Genomic DNA, 9,575 nt, shown 5'->3' with positions numbered 1-9,575 from the left:
GGGGCTAATGACCGGGCCCAAATAATAAATCTCATGATAATTTAACTTTACAACATGCCCGCAACAGTGGAGCTAACAAGTGTCATCACCACAGAGAGCGACTAAGTCATTCTGAAATCCGTCTGACATGAAGTACAACAAACCAAGAGAACAACAGTAACATCAGGCTACTGGTCACTAATGATGAAACAACACAAATTCAAAACATGTTACCGTAGTCCGTAGAAATGCTCTAGCTAGTTTGCCATTTGTTGCCAAGTGACTGATGATGACGTTGGTGACAAGCTTTACCCAGAATGCACCTGGAGACGATTCATTTGTAGTTTTGTGTGTCATAAAGTTAAAAATAAGAGTCAAAATAAAGCAAGTCATGTGGCACAACATTTTATTCAATATGTTACACCCACTATGTCACTAAAAATCAGTCAGTCTGGTAAGGCTTTTAGCAACCATGAGTCAACAATGGGGCACCCTACTACCCTACTGGGGTATGGCACACAATTTTTAACAGAAGAGGGCTCTCCTTTTACATTTGTCATCAGATGTGATTAAAAAAACTGTATCCCTAAAGGCATGTTCTTCCTCCCATGTGGGATCCAGGCCAGGGTCCTGTTGCAACCCCCACCCTATCTGTTGATCCTTCTCTGATGTGACGTCACAAATATGTTACAATTGTGGGAGGAACTGTCTGATCTAAACCAACACTAGACTGAGTTACTGTTGGTGTTAATTTAGAAATCAACACTGGACTGGATTGTTTTTTGTTTAACTCTTTGGACCTCTTTAGTGAGTGTTAGGGAAACTAACACTCATGTTGATGAATTACCACTGTATTTTTAACATACAACACTTACAGTGGAAATCTAACACTTTTGAATTTGCTGTGTACCGTGCTGGAAACCACATTATGAACAAACTGCACAGATTTTTGAAAGAAATTGCTCTTTGTGATGGTTTTGATCTCCTTCTTTAATCATGGTAGAATTCTTGGGCAGAATTATGAGGAAGCCCAAATTTCTGGATGAGAAACAATCCCGGAAAGGCAATTTAAATTGGATTGGATCATCATTGGCATGACACAGGAAAGCTCTCAAATTTCTTTTACCAGGCAAACAATTTTCCTGCTTCTGAGGCAACAGAAAGGAGGAAACGGTACGATGGGAGAAAATGACTTTGCACCACACTAATGCCGTCAGTCCTTCTACCTAAAGCAGGATTTTCATTTGTGGTTGATGTTTTCCTCAATGTTTTTCTTGGTCTCCCCTGAGTACAGATGCACTTATGTGCTGTCAGTGTGGAGAAAGCTCTGCGTTGGTGGGAACCTGAATGCTAGACACATTCGCTCTGAATTATTTTTACCTGGAGCTGAAACTCTCATCTTCTTCTCTCTGTGGTCCCAAAAACTGTTGCTTCCATTACCCAATTTTCTTTTCAAACAATGTTAGTGCAAAGCAGTAGTGAGTGTGCACTTTTCTTCTGAGGTAACAGAAACGGGAATAGTTTCAGTCCGCTAATTAGACTGAAGAAGTGATTTCAGCCAGACACATTCATCATTTTTACCTGTTATTTTCTTTCCGTCTAGATTAAGTTTGATTGTCATTATGGGCTAAGGAGAAAATGTGAAAATAGGCTTCTTTGTTTTATATGCATCTAATCACTCTGCTCTAAAACAAACGTTGAACAAAAAGAAAGCTATAAGGTTAGTAAAGCACAACATTACATTCTCATCGCAAAAGGTTTAGGCTAAACACTCAGCATGTTAGAAGCAAACAAAAAGATTTATGAAGTTTCAACACTTGAGAGAGAAAGTCTGCAAAGCAGCACACTGTTCATTTGGACAGAAAGGCACATGTCACACACACACACACACACACACACATGCACACACACACACACACACACACACACACGCACGCACGCACGCACACCCACACACGCACACATTTTTTCAACCACTTGCAGAAAACAATGATGCATTCAGTTGGGATGATTCTACATGGAAACTATTAATATTGTTTGCTCAGCGTTGTGCGTGTGTGGAGGTTGCATGCAAACAAAATGTTGGTGGGAAGAGATAAATAGTTGGGAGAGGATGGAGGAATCCATGTGGGATATGTAAAAGTCTGGGCTCCTCTTATCCAAATACTTCCATTATTCCTGCGAGACGCTGACAGTAAACACACCCTCCAAACAGAAGAGCGCACTCGGTGATTTGGGAGCTTTGTCTGAGTTTTATTCTAATTGTCTGCTGTGGAATACCACAGCAGACAAGTACAAGCTTGCAATTATAATTGTTGGTGGTGACTCACCTTTTGTTCAGGGTTTGTACTTACAAAAGAGAGATTTAGACACCCATGAAAATGTATGCCTGTGAGCAATCACTGAAAGTTTTAGTTTAGTGCTGTGCTGCTAAAATTGAGTCCTCCCAGAACGTCACGCTCCACTAGAATCCATTCACACCCTGCTGCCACTGCACATGCAGCATCTATTATTCTGTGGCTTGTTTGTTTTTCTGCATGTCCTCTTTAGATGAACAAACTTCGTATGCTTTATTTTTCACTGTATTCCTGATGAGGGGAGTTCTCTTCCTGTTTTTTGGCAGTCTGTAGACAGAAAGCCCCACAGAGTTCAGTCCATATGAACAACAAAAACAGCTCAGCATGCTCAGTGCCTCACTAAATTATTCATGCAATTATGTCACATTTTTCACCTTAAAAATAAACTTTAGTGTTTGTTACAGGGATGTTATGTGACACAACAACACAGCATAGTGCGTAATTGTGAAGTGGAAGGAAAAGTCTACACTATTTTTACAATTAGAAATGAAAATGTATCATTTACCTCTTCAGTCTGACACCCCTAAACTGGTAAGTTCAGTACCAACCAGAGGCGGGCGAATCTGTCCAAAATATCACCACCAAGTTGGTATCAGTATAGGATCGAAATCACCAATAAGATCGATACTTTAGTTTCAGATTTCATCTTGAAATTTTATTTGATTTTGTACTGCAGTTTCTCAACTCTACTAACAAAAGAATTTTGCTTTGACACGCAAAACTTTTCACCTTCTTTTTATAAAATAGCAAACAAAAAAACTGTGAAAACTATTTTGCTAAGCAGAAAAATGGATCTTGCTAGCTCAACAACTATTCACAACTTTGCGTCAGTCTATCATAAAATCCTACTTGAATATAGTGAGGTTAGTGATTGCTTGCATGACAAAATGTGGAAAGATTGGAGGTGTGATGACTTTCACAAGGCACACCATGAGCTCTGTGTTCCTCCCTGCCAGGTGTCGCATTAGCTGTGAAACGACTGACTGGCAGCAAGTAGCTGAACTGCAGCTCCTAATGTTATCATTTGACACAGCGGTGAAATCCACAGACATTTCCAGCTGTTTCCACCAGGCACAGCCTCATGTCAGCAGCTTGTCTCCACTGTCACAAAATGAGAGGCATTGTACAACTGAGCGGTGACCTGCAGCAGCGCCTTTCGGCTGGGGCTCCGGAGAATGATGGAAACTAAAACTCCTACAAGAATGGAAAAAGAAACCTAGGAGCACAAAATAGAAGAGTTTACAACGTTTTATTCATCCTAACATTGTGGATGAGATAACACAGATAGTGAAAAATAAAACACACCTTGTGGATGAGTTAAAGCATGAAACAGTCTTTATAAGCAGCTGAATTTATGGCCTGTTATACAAGCTCTTGGAACTTTGGCCCATAATAGCAGCCCAGTTGTAATTACCTATTTAAACAGTGGCTGCACAGTGGAATGCCACTGCTGGTAGTTAAGTGAATTCCTCAGCCCTATATTTGCCAGCGTTTCACTCCTATCTGCCAGCCTGTGGGATTTAACGACGTTTGTTTGTGTTGATTTGAGAAAAAACAGAACAAAGACATAAAGGGCCTTGAAGTTGGTCTACACTTAGTCATATCACAACCACAAACTTCACTTATGGTACATCAACAGAATTTTTTTTTATCAAAAACTGTCTACAGAATAACTATTTATAAGAAGGTGTGACAATGAAAGTCATAGCTGAAGAAAGGACATAAATAATCCCATATGTAGTTTGACACAAGCCATGAAAGCTAGGTAAGTTTATTTGGTTAGTGTCAATCATACACAGAGTAAAATGAAATGCTTTAGAGGAAAACAAAAAAAACACATTCAAAGGAAAACAGCAAACATGTAGGAAAAGCTGCTCTTGTCAAAGGAGACCATTATCCTACTTCCTCTCCTTGATCAAAAACCATATTCATCCTGAACACCACATTCCCATGGTGGTGGCAGTATTATGCTGTGGGGAAACATTTCTTCAGAAAGCTGGTGGAGGTTGACCTTTCAATGGCCTTACACATCCAGCCCAGCATTAATGGGATGGTTTCGATTACAGCAAATCCATGTGCTAAAATGGCCCAGTCAAAGTCCAGGCCTGAATGCAAGAGAATCTGGGATATGACTTTATAAATTGTTCATGAATGCATCTGCCCTAACTGAGCTTGAGGTATTTTGAAAAAATAAACAAAACTTTGAGTCTGTACATGTATAATATTGGCAAATATATTTCCAAATATCTCAGTGTTGAGAGTCACACTTTTCAGGTTTCTGTTCATAAAATCCTCCCCACTTCACATTTATGCTTCACACTGAGTTGGGCCCATGACATAAAAATCTAAGAAAAAAGACACAAGTTTGGGCTGCACAGTGGCACTGTGCCTTACAGCAAGAAGGACCTGAGTTTGATTCCCAGCATGGCTGTCAGGTTAAGTGGTCTCTGAAAATTCTCCCTAGGTGTGTGCGCGAGTGTGCGTGTGTGTGTGTGTGTGTGTGTGTGTGTGTGTGTGTGTGAGTGTGTGTGTGTGTGTGTGCGTGTGCATGGTTGTTTTCCTGTCTGTTTCTGTGTTGCCCTGCGATGGATTGGCGACCTGTCAGGAGCAGGAGCGGTGGAAGTGGGAGACGGATGGATAACTGAGCCAGGTCCAAGTTATGCTGACTGGGAGCCAAGAGAGCCGCACATTTTGCATACAAATGAAGCAGATCAAGTTCACTGTGAAGCTGGGAAGGAATCTTTGCCTTGTTGCCTGGTGGTGGAACATATCCAGCAGAGCTAAACATACAGACTGGGAGGGAAATCCTATCATTAGGATGTGCAAAACCTACAAATACAGAAAGCACAGACGGCTTTCCTGAGCATCTCCCCATCCTGCGTCACTTTCCTGTCTCTGCTAAGCAACATCCTGTCTGTAGAGGCTCTTCTCCTCCAGCAGCAGTAGGTATTTTGTTTTTTAAGAACTCTGCTCACACCTGGTTCTATAGACTTTTATGACCTAATTTTTTTTCCGAGAATCCAGGACGTAGCCGTCTTTGATGATTCTCTCTCTCTGCTTTTCCTAAACAAACATGACAAGTTACATTAAACACGAGGAAATGGTCTGGGTCAAAACACCAATGAGTAGCTCAGCAGAATAAATCAGAGCGTGTGTTTTAGCTTGAACAGAAGCTCCTGTGGCACGCTCCCTATCTCAGGGTAGAACTAGAGGAATCTCTCTGGTTAGCACATCTGTTTTGGAAGATTCGACAGCCAGCGACTCTCCACGCTGGCCAGGCCAACACCCACAGAGAGTTTCCACAGTAAAATGTCACAGGATGCCCCTGGCCCTGCCAAGTTGGATCAATGGACGTTTTTCATTGTATGGCTGACTCTTGTTCTACTTGAGAGATCCGCTCGAACAATGCAGGTATTGTCCCAGAGACTCAGAAGGAGGTTTTATTTATAAATGAAGGATAAAGGTACTCATGTTTTGACAGGGAGTTTAATGTAAAATATTCAGGGGAAGAAGGATGTCGTTTCCTAAGATGATTGTACAGCATATGTCACACCAACCATTTCAGGTAAGCCAAAAAAAAAAAAAAAACTACGTCTGAGGAGCTATAAAGAAGAGAAATTTACTGTTAAGTTTAACAGTCAGAAAGAGTCTGAATAAGGAGCTCCTGATGGGCCTGAGGGTCTCTCAGAAAAGCTTGAAATCTTTTAAAGAGAAGGGTTCGGAGCTAAAACTATGCTTTGTTGTCTAAAGTTCAGCATACCATTCCTTTCAGAGCTTCAGCTGGTCCCCATGCACTTCCTTGTGCTGTGTGTAAAGGACTTTCATTCCAGCAGCACAAAATGCTCCAAAGAGCCTCGACTGCCTACTGCAGTAAACCAAGAAACACTGAAACTCCACTTATTCCAAAACCACATGAGAAAGGTCAGTGGCTGTGACTCATCCATGTCAGAGTCCTCTGAGCGCTGGCTCCACTCATACAGCCTGTGGGAAGCAGAAAGGCTGGATGCGGCAGGCGATTCTCACACAACCCGACGCTGTGTGAGAGGACTGTCACTTACTGTCACTTTTATAAATTTATTCACAGCTTCATCTTCTTCCCCTCTGATGGCTAGCTTCACATTGCACACATACCATTACTACTTTCTCTTTTGCACCACACAGTGTATTTCTTTGAATGAATCCGCCAAAGTCTTTTGGCCGTAGCACACAGCAGCTGCATATTCGTTTCTCTCCTCCCTTAAGCGATTTCTCGCATTTTTATGGATTCTCTTTCTTTTTAGCAATCCCAGCTGCCTTACACGCTTAGTAATGTGCCTGTACACAACACAGACCTCGTACTTGCACCGGACGCAGGCACAGAACGATATCTGAAGTCACTTTTTTGGTATGTCTGGAGGTTTAAAGAAAGCAGGGAAGTGTTAATTACAAGCGCATCGGCAACAGAATCTGTCGGGGCAGGTTGTGTTCAAGGAGGTTCTGGCAACCTATCAAATGAGAAAACCTAAGCCGCTTTCTTGTATGTGCTTGTTCTGAGGCCACAGACTTAAAGAGAGCAAACACAAAGGCTTTAATGCTCAGGATATTTTGTTCCATCGTTACGTAGCACCCTCAACACTCACTAGCCCCACAAAGCAAAGATGTGGGGAAAAACATTGAAATTTCTGTTAACACTGAAGCATTTAAAACAACGAAATGACTGTTAAGAATACTGACACCCCTAAAAATGTATATAACTGCTCAAAATGGGAAAGGCATGAAAAGTCATTCAAGTAAAGCAGCTGTGTATTGTCAAGATTCACAAATGAGCAGGGACTAAGTGAGATGAATTTTGCTCAGCCCCGGTAACAATCTTTGCTGGTGGGAATAATACATAAAGGCAAACTGAGGAAATAAGCAAAAACCTAAAGAGAAGCAGCACCCGGCTGTACTTCAATGAATTTTTAAATGTGTGATGTAAGTCATGTTAAGAAAATACATTTAAAATATGCTAGTTTTAAAACTTAACATGTCTAGGTTGAAATAGCCTAATTATAGTTTTCAGATTAATAACTTATTCTGCCCTACAGTTACAGGTAACTTATGTTACCTGTAGTTAACTTATGTTAACTTGGACCTGGCTCAGTTATCCATCCGTCTCCCACTTCCACCGCTCCTGCTCCTGACAGGTCGCCAATCCATCGCAGGGCAACACAGAAACAGACAGGACAAACAACCATGCACACACACGCACACACACACTTGCGCACACACCTAGGGAGAATTTTCAGAGGCCACTTAACCTGACAGCCATGCTGGGAATCAAACTCAGGTCCTTCTTGCTGTAAGGCACAGTGCCACTGTGCAGGCCAAACTTGTGTCTTTTTTCTTAGATTTTTATGTCATGGGCCCAACTCAGTGTGAAGCATAAATGTAACTACAGGTAACTTATGTTAACTACAGTTAACATAAGTTACCTGTAGTTACAGCAGATTGTTTGCTAAGATTTTTTGAACTGTCCTTTGTCTGTGTGGGAAAGAATCAGGAGAAGTTCCAGCTTCACACTGATCTGTGAAAAGCCATAAAACAGCAGGAGTTCAGGAGAAGCTCTGCTTCCACTTTGTTTAGATAATGGTGACAACTGGYGTTTGATCTTGGAAACAAATTGTAGGGAGTTTCTAACTTTAAAGAGGGTCWGAGACMGCTCCTGGTTGGATGAGCAAAGATACGCCTTAYTTGAATAAATTAAAGAGAAGAATACGCCTTTGCTATAAAAGTTTCTACACAGGAGGAACAAATCAGATTTGCTTTTGCAATTCTCCAAAGACGTCTTTGCTTTTCTTTCTTCTTCTTTCCATTTGTCTCAGGTAAATGAATGTATGTCTATGTTGTTCTGCAGTTTCTGTTGTAATTTCATACGTTGTCTTCTATTGGATTAAACTCTGAAATTCTGTGACGTCTACACTCATTGTTGTTTTCTGTGTGGCTTCACTTCGGCCCGCCAGGAGAACCTGGGATCCGTGAAAAGATTGAGCCAGAGATTTTCCTAAAATATATTAGAACCTAAAATCTTCTTCAACACACACAACCACAACGCAGAGAAAGTTAGACAAGTGTTATTGATAAATAAGATAATGTCCAAGATGGACAGCAACTGATCCTCAGAACAGTTTTCTTGTGAAGTAGAAAGGTGAATGAGAGACTTTAATAATATAGTAGAAGAACTGCATATTCAGGAACTGAGAAGCTACCCAACAGAGAGGGTTTCCAAGGCAATCCTTTCTGGAGATTCAGACTTTGATTGACTTGAATCCTCTGTGATAAAACAACGGAGGAATGGAGAATGTCCATTAACTCGGGATTGTTTCACCCACAGAACCAACTAGACCACACTGTAAAAAAAAAATGGCCTCAATTTACGGTAAAAAACTGGCAGCTGAGTTGCCAGAATTTTACCGTATAAAGACGGTAAAATTCTGGCAACCAAAACTGCCAGTTTTTTACCGTGTTTTCAAAATACGGTAAAATACTGGCAACCAAAACTGGCAGTTTTTTACCGTATTTTGGAAATGCAGTGTTTTACCGTTTTTTAAGAATACGGTAAAATTCTGGCAACCAAAACTGCCAGTTTTTTACCATATTTTGGAAATGCAGTATTTTACCGTATTTTAAAAATATGGTACAATTATGGCAACTAAAACTGCCAGTATTTTACCGTATTTTCCAAATATGGTAAAATACCGTATTTCCTAAAATATGTTAAATAAAAAATTAAAATGTAGTTTTGCCATAGTAAATACGGTCATACTGCCTGAGGCATAGTATCTACATAAGTGAAAAACACGGCCAGACTGTATGATATATTAACATTATATTGTAAAAAAAACAAAAAAAACCTTATGGTAAATTACTGGTCACTGTTCTTACCAGAATTTTACCATAAAAATTATAGTACAACACACAAGGAAGTGTAACTTGTCAGCATTTCTATACAGAAAGTTATAAAGAAAATAAATTCAAATTAAACAAAAATACAGATTACGAGTAATCCACTTAAAGAAACAATTTCTATTTTCTGTCCAGTTTCCTCACGGTATTACTGAGATCTGGAGAACAAAACAAACAAAAAAACAGCATGTGTCCACATAAGACTTAACCTATTGTAGAAGAAAAACCAGTGATAAAAGGATTCTTGTTCTGGGTTGAGAGTCACAAGTCACTGAGTTCAGACTTTGCTCAGGATGGTTGTAGTCTTCCCAGTCA

The sequence above is a fragment of the Poecilia reticulata genome, linkage group LG7, assembly GCF_000633615.1.
Source record: "Poecilia reticulata strain Guanapo linkage group LG7, Guppy_female_1.0+MT, whole genome shotgun sequence".
Classification (NCBI taxonomy): Eukaryota; Metazoa; Chordata; class Actinopteri; order Cyprinodontiformes; family Poeciliidae; genus Poecilia; species Poecilia reticulata.
The sequence above is the reverse complement of the archived record's forward strand: the minus strand, read 5'-3'. Positions refer to the sequence as shown.